General features: G+C 42.0%; 1 protein-coding gene and 1 long non-coding RNA gene across 2 annotated transcripts in view; both read right to left on the bottom strand.

Annotated features, from left to right (window-relative positions):
- The window catches only part of LOC101156922 (zinc finger MIZ domain-containing protein 1), a 197,684-nt gene extending 185,606 nt beyond the window's left edge, over positions 1–12,078 (bottom strand). Inside the window, exon 1 of the mRNA XM_078937241.1 lies at positions 12,016–12,078. The gene's annotated coding sequence lies outside the window, so the exon portion shown is untranslated. The remainder of the gene's footprint in view (positions 1–12,015) is intronic.
- A 6,019-nt stretch (positions 12,079–18,097) lies between these two features.
- Positions 18,098–18,875, bottom strand: LOC144988055 (uncharacterized). The gene is made up of 2 exons (XR_013651801.1): positions 18,296–18,875; positions 18,098–18,127 (listed from the first exon to the last, which is right to left on the bottom strand). It is a non-coding gene; the product is annotated as an uncharacterized LOC144988055 (long non-coding RNA).
- Positions 18,876–19,471: the final 596 nt, after the last annotated feature.

Here is a 19,471-nt window from a genome sequence, read left to right as displayed (position 1 = left end):
AGCCACAGGGCAGGGTGTCACTTCCAAAAATGGCAGCCCAGAGGCTTTTCATCTGGATATTTAAGATTAATTTAGTGAACGGCAAAATAGTTTTATTGTTAGTTTGAATGTAGTTGATTTTTTCATGTGAGAAAATGTGTTTCGTTTTTGGCCATGTGTGGAATTGCAGGTGTAGAGGCATTGCATGCACAACACATCTCAGAGGTGAATTTCTAATGAACTACTGCCTCTCTGCTGAAACTATGTTCCATAAAACAATGGAGGTTTTTTAACATTTGGCTGGAAACTGCAAAATCAAACAATACTTGATTAATAATAGTGCAATTTTTCTGCTGATCTTTTTTTATTCATTCAAATTTAGTAAGTACATCAGCTTAAAAGTTGAATCTTTTATTAAACATGCTAACACATTTTTTGGGTTATGAAGCACTTCTATGAATAAAAGTCACAACAGGCATGTGTCTGTGTTGGGGTGAGAACAAATACATCTGCAGTCGACGAAGGAGATCAAAGACTTGAATTTAATAGTTAAGAAGAGATCTGGAGCTCAACTCTCGCACATGAAACAAGGCACTTCCGAGGTCAGAACTGCTCATTGACACTCCAAAGACACAACAACTCCATCTGATTCTTCACCAACCTTGTGAGAAAAAAGAGAAATGCTGAAAGAAGTTGCTTAGGCTATGTTCACACTGTAGGCTGAAACGACCCAATTCTGACTTTTTTGCCCCTATGCGACCTGTATCTGATCCTTTCATGCCTGTCTGAACGACACAGATCCGATCTTTTCAAATGCGACCCAGGCCACTTGGGTATGTGGTCCTGAATCCGATACGTATCCGATCTTTTCAAATGCGACCTCCTTCTGAACAGCCAGGCAACGTGTATCCGACCCGAGTATTGATACACTACAACGTCATAATTCTGCGTTGAAGTAGGCGGGAACGAAAACATTAACATCAACCATGGCAGTTGATGACTCTGAGACCAGTCAGTGGATAGGAAGCGAGGTCACCGATTTGATTCATATTTGGGGTGACAGCTCCATTCAGGCCAAACTCGAGTGCTCTTATTGCAACCGGTTGGTATTTTAAAAAATTTCCAGTGAAATGGACAAGCGTGGTGTTGAACCTTTCCCGCGATTACTTTTTTTCCTTTCCGATTGTGGTCAGAAGCGCCGGGGAGACCTTCTTCAGGGCTGAAGGCGGAACTTCCTTCGGGTTCACTTCCACATTCGTACCTTCAGATTCTCCAGGGCAGGTTAATAAAGTTTCATTAGCAGTTCTTCTGGGGGAAGCCTTCTTTTATTATCGTTCTCCTTCCTCCATAACACACAACATGAAGGTGTGCCCCAAACACACTTCCGCTGCCCCCTCTCACTCCCTCATGCGCTCACTCCTCTCTCTTACACACTCTCGCGCGGCCCCAGCACATCCACATCCCCTGTGGGTACAGACGATCCTGGCTCCAATGCCTTCTTAAAATGAGAAAATTGTAATTGTGCTGGCTCCTTTGAGAAAATAAATGTAATAATGCCAAAAGAGCTCCGCTGTTGACAACACTGTTGTTGACATCCATTGTTAACGTTAGCTACTTCCGCAAACAACGAGTTACGTCGTTCACCGTTGAGTGCTATTATCTGCTTGCGGGTCACTTCTGGGTCATTTCACACAGGAGATCACAAAAGTTTGCATTTAATTGGAAATGTGAACAGCAAAAAAATTGAATTTAAAAAGAAATTGGAATTGAGCATTAGGCCCTGCAGTATTTGCTGTATCAGAAAAACATGACTAAATGCAGTTGTCAGATCTTACGTCAATGCATTTTATTCTCCAAATACGTAAATAAAGAACTAAGAACAAACATCTGTTGATGTTACATGCAGGGGTTTTTCATGTCTTTCTATTGTTTCCTTCCTCTGCATGTGCTTAAAGAGCTGAGTGAAGACACCTGGTGGAGACCTGACCAGCTGCACAATCAGGCCCAGAGAGCCACCAGCCCTGCATACAAGCTCCTGTGAATCACTGGAGAAGGAAGCTCTTTCTGGATCACAACCAGATGAATGTTTTGAGTTTGCTGTGTTGGAGATTGTGGGAGGTTTGTGGACAGGTAAGACGGGGTACCCTGTACACCTCATGCAGCTTGCTTTCTGTTAGACACACTAGGTAAGTTGGTTGGTGCCACCCCTTGTATGTTTTATCACCACTTTATAGATAAGGCAGAGAGTCTTTTGTTTTCCTGTTTTAGTTTTAGCGCTTTGATAGCCAGGCTGGATTTTGTTCTATTAATTTCATTCCTTTGGCCCAACCTTAGTCCCTACCTCCCCTTCTCCAAGTTCAATAAAATCTTTAAAAGTTCCTCATTGTGTGTGTTTATGTTACGTACACCTCCGCCCTAGACCTGTACGTTTGTGAACGTAACAGTTGGTAATAAAACTGTGTTTAGAGTCCCATTACGATTTTGATATATTTTAGAAATCTTCCATGTAATGAATGACTATGCCGTTTTTAGCCAAAACAATGAAAAAAAAAAAAAAACCTTTGTTATTTTCTAACATACATAGCTTTAGCAGAGAGGTAGTAGTTCATTAGAAATTTGCCTCAAAGTTGTGGGGACTGTTAGAACGGAGTAAGTTCAACTCTACTACCCATCATCCCTCCTTTATGCTTTTTGTTTTCACTGAAAAAAGTCAATTAAAGCTCTTTCTGGTAGACTATAACTTGTCTTTTTTTTCCTCTTTTGGGCATACTGATGGGAAGATGTGATGACAACAAGATATTTCTGAAATCCCGTCACATTTCCATTGTAAATCTAAAATTGATGGGGGTGAGCGCAGAGTTGGAAACTGTAAATTAGCAATTTACTTGACACAATACCACTGAGTCCTCACCCCCGAACCTGTACTGAGCTTCTTTTGGAAATGATAACACTCAACTCAAACCATATTTATTTTTCCTTACTGAGAAAAATCTAGAGTTCCATTAGACATGTGTGATTTATTACCATAAAAGTTTCAGGTGATTCAAGAAATATGAATAGATTGAATGAAATAAATTCGTTGAAAATGAACAAACTAAGGCAAAGACCACTGTGGAAAATGGAAGCAGCAGCACAAATGAGGTGACACTGAGTGGGAAACCGTGTTTTTTTGCAGTCACTTTAATTTTGAAAAAGCAGATTCATCATAAAGAGCTCTCAGAGCTGTGAAAGGAGGCATTCACAGATAAATGCCTTCACGACGAAGCTACTTAGAAATCTATAGACTATCTGTAGAAAAAAAAGCATGTTCACAAACGTCTCACACAAATCAGAAGGATAATTTGGCTTTGAGCTATTGGATTTCAAAATTTATTAAATTGTTTCAGTAATAGGAATATTAGTATTGACACTAGGATTTAGTATAAGTTTACACCATTCAATGATCTTTGATACAAAGCATCAATATTATAGCTTACGTGATTTTTCAAGGGCTGATTCCAATATATAGAAACCATAAAAACTGATAACAAAATGAATTATAAACAGAATTAATTTGTGAAATTGTGAGGTCTGATATTCCATCCGTCCATCTTCCAAATCTGTTTACTCACTTTTGGGGGTCACAAGGTTGCTGGAGCCTGTCCCAACTGCTGTAGGGCAAAGGCTGAACAGGTTACTGGACCTGTTTGAAAATTGACCATGGAGGACAAATTTAATAATTGTAGTTTGTGCCCGGCAGGATTTGTATCACACCAAGTCTTTCATACATCATAACAGAAGCTGTGATGGAATAAGCCTGGAGCAAGATCAAAGAGATTTGCACCGCTTTGACATTTCACAAGCCTCTTCAGTCTATAGGTGGTGAACATGCGCTAATAAACAGTAGAAAATGAAAAAAAAGCCTCTCCCTGCTTGTTTAATGTGCATACCATGGGCTAAATGTGTGTTCAAGAATCCTCATTTAGCGCGTTCTTGATGCCTGGTGTGTTCATAGCTTGAGGTGGGAGTGCTAACCACTACAGCAACTTGCAGGCCTAGGGCACGAGTTTTTATGCAAAAAAAATGTCAGTTAACACGTTTTTGTAATGCCCATTAAAACTTTAGAATGGATTAAAGAGAAAAAAAGCAAACATATTTACCATTATACTGAAAAGAATATTTTTAAACCAGGTTTCCTTCAATTGAGGTATGTACGTATCTGTGGTTGGAGGGGAGGTTGGGTAGTATCGTAGACATAGAAAAAAAAAAAGATAAAATAGAAGAAAAATGTTGATGGCAGTCTCTTTTACTGGAACAAAATTAATGTTAAACAGGCAAATATAAAATTATGGCGTTTCATCGCTGCCGTAAATTGAACAAGCGCAAAGGCAAATGGGCGGGCGTATTCAGCAACTGAGTGAGCGAACCTTACAACCGCACAGGCACAATTCTAACTGAGCGACCCCGTATTTTACAACTGCAAGCCTGCAATCCTAGCTGAGTGGTGATCCTGCGCGCTCACTTCCCCTTTTGCACGCTCGCTGGAATTGCCCACCACGTTAAGAGGGCGTTTTTGTTACTTGGGGGGCGGTGTACAGGGGTGTGTTTGTCACTTGGGGGCGGTAACCGTTCTGATTGACCTGATTGGCCGAAATTTGCATGTCAAATCCGGCGAGGCAGCGGGGCGGGACTTCCTTTTAGAGGCTTTAATAGAAAAGAACACCGGATGTAATGTGGATTAAAATGGTAAAAAATGCAGTGATTTTCACGAGAAAAACTTACAGCAAGAAAAAACCCCTGCACTTTCTTACTTTGGTCTTGGGTCGTTGGTTAACGTTTTAATCCATGTTACATCCAACGTTTTTTTTTCTATTAAAGCCTCTGACACAAACAGGGGTGGCGAACAAGTTTGACACAAAGAACCACACCACGCACTGACCTGCCAAGACATACACACACAAACACGCAATCAAAGCCATATTATTTCCCATAACACACTCCTCTCCTTACAATACAACATGACTGGATTAAAAGGCACAGTTTCAGTTTCATGGGTGTGTTTTTTTTCTGTATTTAACGTTAAAACATACCTTTAAAACATGCATTCTGGTGTGTGCTTTGAAAAGGCAGCGGGAGCAAAACTGAGTTGGTTGTGATTCATTTTTTCAGTCATCAATCAGCACTGCATGCAGCTCAAGAGCCGCCTGTTAACCCCCTGCTCTAAAAAATGAAAGTCCCGCCCCGCCGGATTTGACATGCAAATTTTGGCCAATCAGATCAACCAGAAAGGTTTCCGCCCCCCAAGTGACAAAAACGCCCCCTTAACACTGGCCGCAAAGGGGAAGTGAGCGCGCAGGATCACCGCTTAGCTTGCTGCCGTGCAGTAGTAAAATACGGGTTCGCTCAGTTAGAATTGTGCCTGTGGGGTTGGTTGTAAGGTTCGCTCACTCAGTTCCTGAATACACCCGCTCAGTTGTCTTTGCGCTCATTCAATTAATGGCAGCAATAAAATGCCATATAAAATATCTTAAATTTTAAAACACACACACGGTTGGCAAAAAGTAATTCAACAACCACCTTTCGTGTAAAAGGTCTAGAGTAGCATGCCACATTTCTGTCCGATTACCAAAAGAATCCTCTAAAGCTTTTTATTTTATAATGAGAAAGTGCTCTTTTTATGAATCGGTTTTCAATATAATATGCCTTTCATTTTTTCTAGAGAGACAGCAGTGAACTATTTTTGCAGAGAAAAGAACAACCAAAATGGGATGAGGATATTAGCCTTTGCAAACACATTATGTTAGATAATAATTATTCCAGTTTATGTAAGTAAACCTTCAGTAAAATGAATGAATTCAAAAATGGAAAAACATGGTACTTGCCTTGCCTTTAAGCAGAACGTTATAGAATGGAAGGTGACCTTAAAGAAAGCAGACACAAGTAATTCACAATGTCCTTGTTGTATTGTCTTTACTCGAGTATCTGATACGTCTGTATAAATTGTCTTTTTGCACTTTATATATAAAATTTTCCGTTGGTAAGGCTCCTCAAAATTTAAAACATCTATTGCTATTTGTACAGTGCACACATGTGTGCCTGTTTGTACAGAGCTCAATATGAAAATGAAATTATGTATAATTTTAAAAGTGGCTGAAAGAAAATCGGATTAGCCAAATTTGTTTTCTGAATTTGGGTGCCGGATTTCCTCCACATCCTTTTTCTCCGCCTCCTTTCATTTCACACTGCTGTGAGACAACTTTGTGTTGCTGAGGGTTATTTTTCACTATAACCCACAAACAGGAATTCAATTGAGACATAATGGAACAGATGTGTGTGTTCACAGCAAAGAAAATGCTTGTTTGCTGGTTTCTGTCACACTTCTGTTTTTTTCTTTTTTCTTGTATGTTGATATATTAAATAAAAATTATAAAATTATGCCTTTTTAGTTTTTGGAAATAAGAATGTTTTCATTTGTAATAAACTCACAATAATTACAGGGCTCAGCTCAGTCCTTTTTAATTAGTCTCATCATAAACATAAACAATTTTTGTAAACAGACACATTCAAAGGATGGTCTTCTCCATCTTCCAGCTGCTCCCTTTTTAGGTTACAGGTGGAAACTAAAGCGAATAAATCTTATGAGTCACACAATGAAGTTATGGTTAAAGAGTAGTGGAAGTTGAGAAGTGAGCGTTTGTGAGCAGAAGTATAGTTTCATGCTAAAAGAAAAAAAACCCCACATGTAACATTTGCTTTGATGATGCTTCTGGGGAGAACTTAGGAGGTCAGAAGGAGCTGCTTTGTGTTTTTGTAGATCTAGACAAAGTCTGACAGGATACAGACAGGAGCTGTGGTTTGCATGAGGAAGTCTGCAATGGAACATTGGACTTCTTCAGTACTTGTATGAGAGGGAAAACAGTGGTGAAATGTGCTGCAGGTGTTACAGAGGAGTTCAAGGTGGAGGTTGGACCGCAGCAAGGATAAACTTTAAGCTCCAATCTAGACTTAATTTGTTGCTCAAGTAAGTGGAGAAGTAAGTGGACTTTAAATCAAACTTTATCCTGTTTTCTGACCATATGCTTGTTACATTTAATGTTAATTTATTTCTTTCCAAACACAACCCTTCAAGGAATATTACTTTCCGTAAAGTTAAGGATATCAACCTGGAGATTTTATCTACCCAGATAAGTAAACTTCCAAATTCAAACAGTTTTACATCTCCTGATCAGCTTGTTTCACACTACAACACACACCTGCACCACATCCTCAACACACTTGCTCCACTCAAATCCAGATCTGTCTCATTCACCTATACTGCACCCTTGTACACCTCCACTCTGAGACAGGTAACCCTTGTGCTATCCTAGGTACTCTAACATTGGGAGTTGGGTCAGCCAGACTCCACAACTGAAACTTTTTTCTTCACTGATTTGTGATCTTCACTGGTGTCTATAGATTACATAAAATCCTCTTTACCTTTATCCAGCTTTGTCATGGTAAGGATAATACGTCAATGTAAGGGTGGGGTCATGGGATGGCACAAGGGTTAAAAGCAAAAGATTGCCAACTTGAAAGACTCTACACCAAAACCAGACTAACTATTAACAAAGATATGTGCACACAGCACATTCTCCACTGCAAAACAAAATCCCCCTACTACTCCAATCTAATCAATTCAAATAAAGAAAATTCTTTTCTGTCTTTTCGTTTCTCTCTTCTCTTTAACATCAGCAAACCTCCTGAATCCCTTCCATCACATCTCTATTCAACTGATTTCTGCAACACCTTGGCTTCATTTTCACCCCAAAAGCCACCTTATCTATTAGCAACTTACCCCCTGCTGTGCTCCATTTCTACCTTCCATTCCGTCTCTTACACCATGCTTCCCTCACCTCTGGAATTGTTCCCTCTGTTCTGAAAACTGCTGCTGTCACTCCCATCTTTAAAAAAAGCTCTATAAGGCTCTAAAAAGATCTAAAAAGCCCTAGCTCTATCTCTCCAGCCAACCCAACTCCACACTCCACACACATTAGCGCTGGTTGACTGCATCAATGAAGTCAAATCCTGGTTCACCTCAAACTTTTGAAAACTCAATAGCAATAACACTGAACTTTTCTGATAGGCACCAAATCCACCCTGAGCAAGATCAATCACTTCTCTCTCTCCATTGACGGCTCCACCATCTCTCCCTCCCCTCAGGTAAAGAGTTTGGGTGTCATCTTCGACAGTAGTCTCTCTTTTACTTCTCACGTAAACAACATCACCTGCTCTGCCCACTTCCATCTACGCAACATACAATGTCTCCTACCCTCCCTCACTCCTCAGTCCACTTCCTGCCTGGACTACTGTCGCTCTCTTCTGTTTGGTCTCCCACAAAAAAGCTCTCCATAAACTTCAACTGGTTTAGAATTCAGCTGCTTGTATCATTACACTCACACCCTCCATCAACCACATCACACCTATCCTTCAACAGCTTCACTGGCTCCCCATCTTATATTGCGTTCAATACAAAATCTTGCTCTACACATTCAAAGCCTTTCTCTCTCTGACCTCCTTCATATTGCCACACCTGCTCGCTCTCTCTGCTCCACCTCCTCTATCCAGTTTTCTGTCCCCTCTGCCCGCCTTGTCACTATGGGGAGCAGGGTATTCAGTTGCTCTGCTCCTCGGCTTTTGGAACTCACTCCCCCCTGACCTTCGTAACACTGACATACTCCCACATTTCAAATCAAAAAATAAAAACTCAGCTCTTCCAAATGGCCTTTTGTAACAATAACTTTTTCATGTTTTATTTATATTTATTTTAATGTGTATGTATTTAAATTATTGTTCTTTTAACTGCTTATTGGATTTTATATACTGTATACAGGTATATGTTGAACGTCAAACTTGAGTGCTCAGAAAGGCGCCTAATAAATAAAATGTATTGTTATTATTATTATTATTAAATCATTATAAATAATCAAGTTTACATTTTGTTTGCACATTTCTACTTTTACATGATATGTTGCTAATTTACATGCACTGGTTAGAGTAAATAAATGTATTTTTTTAGCTTTTAGGAAATTGCTTCTTTACAGCACAAAACTCTGTAAACGGTAGTTCTTTTGTATTAAACAAATCCAGAAGAAAAGGAACCGGTAACATATTTTGTCCCTCTACAGATGTCGTCATCAAGTTTCTTAGCAACACAAACCACAAAGGTTTTGACGCCACAAGATTTGAGCCAAATTATATATTGTGCTGCTTCAAAGAGCTCTGTTTCAGTGATCTCAGAAAGAACAAGCCAAGAAGAGCTTTCTGGTTTTCTTTTTTTGGAGAATTTCTGTCATGCAACAACATTTGACCATCAGAAAACATAGGTGGAACTCTGTTGGACCTACAGGACGGACAAATTCCTATTACTTAGTTGGAAAAATTTAAAACTGAAACATTTAAGATTAATAGGCAGAGTAAGAAGAATCCACTGTCAAATAACTATACCATTCAGTCAATTTAGCAAGATATCAACAAAAGAAAGTTCATTTTTTGGTGGGACCCGTTCTTCCTTAGCCCACCACTGAAGAATGAGTCATGTTCAAGGTGAGCAGAGAAGTAGAGACTTTTAGAGTGTAACTAACAGCTGGGTAGTCAGTTTTTCTGGTGGCTGCATCCACTCTGTTCTCACACTGCCGTCTTTCATTTGGATTAAAATAATGTTTTACTCATTTTGGCCCACAATAAAAGGGTCATGAGAATCCATTTCCTCCCTCACGGAGCTGCATGTGGTGAGAACATTGAATGAAAGCAGGTTTTTTTTTTGGTTGTTAATGTGAATTTTTGCACAAAAATGTTTCTAAATACAACAGGCACTGTAAAAAATGTTTTATCCTTTTTTAAGAAAATGTATTTGTTCTAATCTTACCTATTAGATATGTTTCAATTTGATTATATTTATTTATATGATGTAATGACTTTTGGGCTTCATAACTCAAAGGTTTTGAAACACAACTGTCAATCATAGTTCTAATTTTAGCTTTGAGCACAATCTTAAAATCACATAAGAGCCACAACACAAGGAGATTAAACCTCAAATTGGTCAGATGTTACACAAAAGCTGAATACAAAATGAAAACCATTCATTGTTCTTCTGTCAGAATCTATTACATGCTGGTTCTTCACATCATCTTTCTTTTCAAAGACACCTTTAATTTGCTCAAAATCATCACAAATTTAGCAGACACGTCAGAGCAGGCTGACGATGACACACAGAAGTGTTCTCATTACTTTTCTGACCCTGGGCTTTAATCGCCCTGACTTAATTGATGGCTTTATTACTAAAAAGCCTTAGGATATAAAAAAAGAGCTACAAAAGCACTTCATGTACTCCAACAAAAAGGTATCTAACTGCAACATTTTCAATCAGAACTTAATGGTACCTCTGGCAGCTCTTCTCCTCCTCCCCTCTCTGTTCTGCTCCTGAGGATTCCCAGCTGTGATCACTCAACTCATCAACCCTTCAGCCTTCATGGGGAGATCCAGTCCTAGCATTCATCGCCAGTTTGATGCTCCTCTATGGTGCATAGTCTGGTCGCTCATGGTCTCGCTCATGAAGTTTTGCTTCTCGCTAATTTTTCCTATGCCTTGCTTAAAGGAAATATTCACAACCTGGTTAATATCACCTGCTGCTCCAGCCGTCATCTTTGTCATTGGATCTGCGTCCTGGAAAATAAATCTTCTAATTTACCTTTCAATCTCCTGTGTTTCCTTCCGGGTTCCAGCCTTTGGGTCTGTCTCGGTTCTTGCAAATCATGACACTCAAACTAAAGTCTTTGGTCCCAATTAAACACAGAAATTTCAACATTGGCATCATTGTATTTCAGTTTGGTGTCTTTTTAATTTGGCAAAGTCAAATGATTTTGTTAATTTGTTTTCATTAGTTTACTATTTTCTCGCTCTTGCTCTCGCTCGCACTCTCTCTGTGATAACAATTAATGATGTAATGTGCTTGAAGCTCATTTATAAAGAAGTGTAAAAATTACACTGCCTGTTTGTTTTCTCTGTATTTATATGATGCATGATTCCATTATGAAGGACGGTTTCTAGGTTTGTTTAAATATAAATCCATTATTAAGGCTAGTGTTTCATTTAATTTTTTTTTTTATTGATAAAAATGTTGATTTAATTTCAAGCAAATTTGTATTTATTTTGTCACTTTTAAGGTGTTACAGGGACCAGTGGGGCTTTTTCTGTTAAAAGCATTACAAACTTGTGCATGTGTTAAGAATTTAAGGTAATCTGTCGGCATTGAGGATCCAGATAAAGTATCAGATCTAATCACTGTAGAAGATCTTTTGACCCTTTTATTATGGTATTTTTTTTCCATTAACTCTCACACGCGTGTCTGTGAAATGACTGGCAGCTCTGCCCTTCAGATGGTCCATTCTAACAAAGATTCAATTGATTCAGACACAGGAAAGAATCACGAGTTCTAAGGTCTTTTGTGAAATCTGTTTTTCCCTCTGTAAATTTGTCCTCATTGGTTTATTCTTCAACGGCAGTTTCTTTTAACAGATTCAACTGGGTGGATGAAAAATTTTCAGGATTTCGTTTATGAGAAATATTAAACACGTTTCTTTACAGCTGACTTGAATCTTCATCGTAGATTTAAAGAAAAAGTCATAAAAACACAAATATCAAAACACAGAAAACAAACATTTTCCACAATGAATTAAATATTTTATTATTTTTTGTTCTATTTATATTTCTATATAATTTATATAAATATATAAATTATAATATAATATAATATATTATGTTATATATAACATATTTCTATATCATTTTATTTTAATAGCGTTAGCTGCTTTAATGGATTATTTTAGTGTGGTTATTCTGTCTAGGGCATGACTCTTTCCTGTCACGGTGCCTCGGTCAGCCCCGCCCCCTCAGCTCTGCTCCTGACTTCCACCAGCTGTGACCACTTCATCTCATCAACCTGCCTACACTTAAGGAGATCCAGCCCATTCATCGACGCCAGTTCGTTAACTCCTAACGGATTTACCCAACGAAGGTCACCTGTGTGGAAGTCTGCCGTCACTCACCTGCCGTCCTGAACCGAGCTCGGAGCACTCCAGCCGCAGTGATCCCTCCAGCCTGGCCACGAGCCACGTCTGGATTCCCTCCTGTCAATGAATTACTCTCATCAACCCCTCCTGTGATTAAAACTCACTTACCAAGTCACTTACCTGTCTGATCATTCTGAGTTCCAGCGTCTGGGTCTGTCTCGCCTGAAAATCATGACAGAACGAACTGGCCAAAATCCAGACCCAGCTGACTCAGATGATCTGCGCCACGCCGTGAGCCAACAAGGAATCTTCCTGGGACGCCAAGCTGACGCTCTATCCCAAATCGCTTCGGCTCAACAAGACTTTTTTCGGCGTCTGTATGGTATGTCGCAAACATTATCAGAAATCACCAGTCAAGCTTCCATTCCTGCTCCTACAGTTCCGGCCGCAACATCCGGCAACAACCTTTCTTCCGCTGCCGTCATGACACCTGAGAACTTCCGTCTCCAACCGGAACCTTTCCACGGCGACACGGAAGCCTGCGGAGGGTTTCTCCTTCAATGCCAGTTACTTTTTCAGCAAGCACCACGATACTACCTTTCCGATCACAGTAAGATCACGCTAATCATCAATTCACTTCGCAGTAAAGCGCCAAATGGGCTCAGGCTTTCCTATCCGCCAATCCTATATCCCACCTACCTTTTGAACGATTCATAGATGAATTCAAATTGGTGTTTGATCAGCCCCGTAAGCAAGACGAAGCAGCACGCAAACTTCTTACACTCCGACAACGTAACCGCTCCGTTAGCGAGCATATCATTGACTTCCGCATCCTGGCTGTGGAGGCTGGGTGGTCTGACCCAGCGCTCCGAGGGGTTTTTTACCAGTCCCTCAATGAAGCCATCAAAGATCATCTATGTACCCAGCCGGAAGCTAACACTTTTGAGGAATTAGCTGCTGCCGCCTTACGTTCCGATATCAGGCTACAGGAACGTAATGTGATATCGGGCATTCAAAAATCACAGCCGAGGAGTGGCTAAGACGTCGCAACGAAGGTGCGTGTTTCTATTGTGGTGAAACAGACCATCAGATTAACCGATGCTCCCGTCGTTTAGACTCCAGAACCCCTCCGCTAAGAGACCGGCCGCGGGGGGACCGTTCCGCTTCGCTTAAGGATTTTTTGTTTGTCCCGGTCAAGTTATGTCATCAATCCAGAATTTTGGACTTTCAGGCGCTGGTCGACTCTGGCGCTGAACAGAGTCTAATCGATCAGAGTATCGTTGATCGTTTAACTTTACCCACCGAACAACTCCCATCTCCTGTCCATGCTGCTGGTTTAGGGGGACAGCATTTGTCCGTTATTTCACACCGTACCAAACCTGTTTTGCTTGTTACCTCCGGGAACCACCGCGAGTTCATTCAGTTTTTTGTCACTCGCACACCCCAGACTCCTGTCGTTTTGGGGTTCTCGTGGCTTAGACTCCATAATCCCCATCTTGATTGGAGCCGTGGTAATATCATGGGGTGGAGTGACTTTTGCATGGGTCACTGTCTCCAATCTGCGTTATCCTCCGTTTCCACGCCCTTGAGCTGTGAACCCGAAAATATTGATCTTTCTAATATTCCGGATTGTTACCATGATTTAAAAGTCGTGTTCAGTAAATCGAAGGCTTCCTCCTTACCACCTCACAGACCTTATGATTGTGCCATCAATCTTCTCGAGGGCGCCACCCTTCCCAAGGGAAGATTGTTTAACCTTTCGGGCCCCGAAAAGAAAGCTATGGAGCTTTACATTCAGGAAGCCCTAGCTCGGGGTCACATTCGTCCTTCCTCTTCCCCAGCCGGGGCCGGGTTTTTCTTCGTCGAGAAGAAAGACAAATCACTCAGACCCTGTATAGATTTCCGTGAACTGAACCAGATAACAATTAAAGATAAATATTCTCTCCCTCTCATCAGCTCGGTTTTTGATTCCATTCAGGAAGCACGCATATTCTCAAAACTCGACCTTCGTAATGCCTACCACCTCGTGCGAATGAGAGAAGGAGATGAATAGAAAACCGCGTTTAACACTCCGTTAGGACACTTCGAATATCAGGTTATGCCGTTTGGTCTAACCAACGCACCTGCCACCTTTCAACGCTTGGTCAACGACGTACTCAGAGATTTTTTGAATCAGTTTGTATTCGTGTACCTGGATGACATCTTGATTTACTCCAAAGATCCCAAGAACCATCAGAACCATGTGCGTCTAGTCCTTCAGAGGTTAGCCGAAAATCAGCTATTCGTAAAGGCCGAAAAATGCCAGTTCCACTCTACCAGCATTCCTTTCCTCGGGTACATTTTTGAAGCTGGCAGTATTCGTCCAGACCCTGCCAAGATAACTGCCGTTTCCCAATGGGAACCTCCCTCGTCACGCAAAAAGCTCCAGCAATTCCTTGGCTTCGCCAATTTCTACCGTCGATTTATTAGGAATTACAGTTCAATTGCTGCGCCCCTCACTCGTCTCACATCAACTTCAAAACCGTTTCTCTGGGATACCACGGCTCAAGCTACTTTCAGCACCCTGAAGAAACTGTTTGTCTCAGCCCCAATCCTCATTCAACCGGACGTTTCCAGGCAATTTGTGGTGGAGGTTGACGCCTCCGACTCCGGTGTAGGGGCCGTTTTGTCCCAACGAGAGGAGTCATCAGGAAAGCTTAAACCTTGTGCCTTTTTTTCAAAAAAATTATCACCCGCAGAACGCAACTATGATGTGGGCAACCGGGAGCTCCTGGCAATAAAACTGGCTCTCGAAGAGTGGCGTCATTGGCTGGAGGGAGCGGCTCAACCTTTCATAGTCTGGACTGACCATAAAAATCTGGAATACCTGCGCTCTGCCAAACGACTCAACTCCCGCCAAGCCCGCTGGTGTTTGTTTTTTGACCGGTTTAACTTCTCCATCACTTACAGACCCGGCAGCAGAAATATCAAACCGGACGCCCTCTCACGCCAATTCTGTGACACTGAACAGTCCAAGACGACCACCAGCATTCTCCCTGATACCTGCATCATTGGCAATCTGACCTGGGACATCGAAACCAGAGTTATTCAGGCGCAAGGTGAGGAACCTGATCACCCCACTCCTCCTAACGGCACTCTTTATGTCCCCACATCTGTCAGATCTGCAGTAATCACCTGGGCCCATACCTCTCGCATCGCCTGTCATGGAGGAGTCACCCGTACTCTCCATCTTATACGGAGGCGCTTTTTCTGGCCCTCCATGAACAAGGACGTCAGAGAGTACATCGCCGCCTGTACCACCTGCGCACGCTCCAAAACCTCTAACTCTCCACCTGCGGGGTTATTGCAGCCTCTTCCCACGCCTAACCGTCCCTGGTCTCATATCTCCATCGATTTCGTCACGGGCCTTCCCATGTCTCAGGGTAACTCTATCATCCTCACCGTAATTGACCGATTCTCCAAGTTTGTCCATTTCATACCTCTCCCTCAGTTGCCCACAGCCTCTGAAACAGCAGAGGTTCTGGTAAACCACGTCTTCAGACATCACGGCATCCCAGCTGACATTGTGTCCGACCGCGGACCCCAATTTATCTCACAAGTCTGGAAGGCCTTTTGTTCTGCCCTAGGTGCCACCGTCAGCCTAACATCTGGGTACCATCCCCAATCGAACGGTCAAGCAGAACGGGCCAATCAGGAGCTGGAAGCTGCCCTCCGCTGCCTAGCCGCCCAGAACACCTCTGACTGGTCTACATACTTGGTCTGGATCGAGTACGCCCACAACACGCATCCCTCCTCTGCCACAGGTGTGTCCCCCTTTGAAGCGTCACTTGGTTATCTGCCTCCTCTGTTTCCATCCCATGAATTAGACCTCACCGTGCCATCTGTTCAAGACCACCTCCAACGTTGCCAGCGCATATGGCGCCAAACCCAAGAGGCTCTCCGTCGCTCCAAGGACAATAACTGCCGTACTGCCAACCGCCACAGGGTGGCTGGTCCCGCTTACCAACCAGGCCAGAGAGTATGGTTGTCGTCTAAAAACATCCCGATCCAGGCCACGTCACGCAAGCTGGCTCCCCGTTACATTGGACCATTCACCATTGATCGCATCGTCAATCCCTCATGTGTCCGTCTTCATCTTCCGGCAGCTCTCAAGGTTCATCCATCCTTTCACGTTTACCAGATCAAGCCTGTTGTGGACAGTGATTTGTGCCCGCCTTCCGCTTCCCCACCACCCGCCCGGCTCATCGACGACGCTCCGGCGTATACCGTCAGCCGCGTTTTGGACGTCCGGCGCCGGGGGCGCGGCTATCAGTTCTTGGTGGATTGGGAGGGTTATGGTCCTGAGGAACGGTCTTGGATCTCCCGTTCCCTCATTTTGGACCATTCCCTCATTTCCGATTTCTACCGCGCCCACCCGGACCGTCGGCCTCGACCGCCCAGAGGCGGTCGTTAGGGGGGGGGGTACTGTCACGGTGCCTCGGTCAGCCCCGCCCCCTCAGCTCTGCTCCTGACTTCCACCAGCTGTGACCACTTCATCTCATCAACCTGCCTACACTTAAGGAGATCCAGCCCATTCATCGACGCCAGTTCGTTAACTCCTAACGGATTTACCCAACGAAGGTCACCTGTGTGGAAGTCTGCCGTCACTCACCTGCCGTCCTGAACCGAGCTCGGAGCACTCCAGCCGCAGTGATCCCTCCAGCCTGGCCACGAGCCACGTCTGGATTCCCTCCTGTCAATGGATTACTCTCATCAACCCCTCCTGTGATTAAAACTCACTTACCAAGTCACTTACCTGTCTGATCATTCTGAGTTCCAGCGTCTGGGTCTGTCTCGCCTGAAAATCATGACATTTCCTTTCTTTTTTGTTTAATAATTTTCATGTATTGATGACATTACAGTCAAATTAATGTAAGGAACCTAGTCAGGCAACTTTTGCAACATTCAAAAGCAGCTTCTGTAATGTTTTTGAGAAACAATATGCAGCCAAACAGAGATTTCAGACAGCAGATGTCAATCCTTGTGCACATCCACATATAATGTGCTTTATTTTGAAATGTCAGTTATTTTTACGATGTGCTTACTCGACTTTCTCACAACCCATCCTGTGTTTTTTATTCCTTTCAGTGTGGGTTGACATTGTGGAAAAGATTTAGCACTGCTCGACTTGAAAGTACAAGTCCCCCTCCGATGAAAATCATGTTTTTTGAGTTTTTGACATTTACTTGTGGCATTTTTCTCATTAAAGAGAATAAATGTAATGAAAAAGTAATTTCATTTTTGCATTTATGAGTATTTCTCTTTTTAAGTCGCTGTCAGTCAAATTCAATTGTATGTATTGAGCTGTTGTGATGTCACAACGGTCCAGTAACTCATGCGCGTTGCACAAGCTCCCAGATCTGCCCCATTCAGCGTGCACAAGTTCAGGTGTGGGAGAAGAGAAGATGGCACATTGCTCGATTGTATTCCTCAAGTATTCAAAGTGTGTCCAAGGCTGGATTTTGTTGTTGGTCCCACGCGTTTAAAATTAAAATTATAGTTAAAGTCCTAAATGTGTTCTCCGCAATTGTGTTCTCACTCTGACTAAGTTTGAAGGCTTGCAGTCGCGTTCGGTGTGAACGCAGCTTAACCGTAACCTGTAATCTTAAACTTAACTCTTCCTCTGGGTCCGAAAAAAAGTTTAGCACTGGCTGCACATATTTTGAAAAGTATGCGACTACATGACTATGTACTGGCTAGTACATGTGCCTAGCCACTTTCTTTCTGGCATTTCACTTAATTTGCTGTGCAAGTAAATTCAACAATTTTCACAGTTTCTGAGACTATCAGTCTGTGTTGTTTGTACTCCCCCCGTGTCAAGTTCTTCACTAATGCAAGATGCACCTTATATGGTTTGGTTTAGATGTAAATAAACAAGGGCACATGTTTATGTCTTTGTAGGAGTAGGACAGTACTTGTCCTAGTTTAGACTAGCACAAAGCAAAGTTTAACCCTTGTACTATCTTAGATGACCCCACCCTTACATTGACGTGTTATTCCTGTAACCGGTCGCTTTCTGCGTTGTGCTGGTTAATATATGGTGTGACACAGTGTTACCTCTTGGAGAGAAGCCTCCCTTTATTCTGGTAATAAAACAAACAGAAAACAATACACTGTGTGATCCTGCCCACTCCAGTTCCTCTCTGACAGGAGGTCATACAAAAGGGGGCTATGCCGCACGCGGCATGCTAGCTTAAAACCTTATACAGGCTCTGTAACACATTTTACACTCACATTTTTCTCATACATACCTGGTAATAAAACAAACAGAAAACAATACACTGTGTGATCCTGCCCACTCCAGTTCCTATACAAACAAAACAAATCGACATTTAAGCTTTAACAGTGAATCCCCAAAATATCTCTCCTGAACCATCAATCCCTTTTAATCATCACATCACAAGTTAGAAACAAACATTGCTGTAGTTATACAAATAAAAATTAAACCCAAAAGGGCAATAAACAATAGGATGTATTGGGATTATAAAATGATTTTAGGATGATGGCACCCACCTCTCTGACAGGAGGTCATACAAAAGGGGGTGGGGAACAGTAGCCTTTGGAATATATAGGGGAGTCAAAAGAAGTAGAAGAAGAAGAAGAAAGGAAGGAGGGGCTATGACTAGTAGTGTAATGCAGTAGTTTGTTGGAGATCCCTCAGGTATGGTAACCCTTGAACAGATTTTGTGCTATTATAAAATAAGATAAAGGCTGTCCCGGTTACATTCCTACCATGACAAAGGTGGATAAAGGTGGAAAGATTTCGTGTAATCCATGGACACCAGTGAGGTTCACAAATCATTGAAGAAAAAAGGTTCAGAGCACTGTCTAGTGGGTCTAGATGACCCAACTCCCAACGTTAAAGTGCAGAGGATAGCACAAGGGTTAAATAATGCAGCGACTGCGTTTGACTTCACAGAGATAAAGTGTCTAAAAGATCAAAGAAAAGTAGGTTATGATGAAACAAAACCACGTTTAAGATAATGAGCTCCAGAAAGCATGAGCAGTACATGGAAGGAAGGCCTATTAAGTAAGAAAAACATTGTCTTCTGAGGCCGCTGGCCCTTTTAACTTTTAATTGTACCAACACATTTTTCTTTCTTGTCTCTGCAAAGTTGGCAAAGGCAAGACAACTGAGGCAAAGAAAAAGTAATCACTCACTACATTGAAAAATCAGAATCCTTTTTATTGTCATTGTACATGGTGATACAATGAAATTGCAGCAGGAGTGGTGAATAAAATAAAATAAAATAAAAAATGAAAATACTGTAACTCACATGTCTAAACAAAAATGTACAATATGTACAGAAACAATTGAATATTAAATACGTATGAAAAAATAGAATGGAATGAGTTGGGTTGCCATGAGCGCAGCATAGTAGCTACTGTGTGTTATTGCACAGAGACCCGGTTATTGCACAGAAGTC

Source organism: Oryzias latipes, chromosome 19 (genome assembly GCF_053564925.1).
Source record: "Oryzias latipes strain Hd-rR chromosome 19, Olatipes_Hd-rR_3.1".
In the NCBI taxonomy this organism is placed as follows: Eukaryota; Metazoa; Chordata; class Actinopteri; order Beloniformes; family Adrianichthyidae; genus Oryzias; species Oryzias latipes.
The sequence above is the reverse complement of the archived record's forward strand: the minus strand, read 5'-3'. Positions and strand labels throughout refer to the sequence as shown.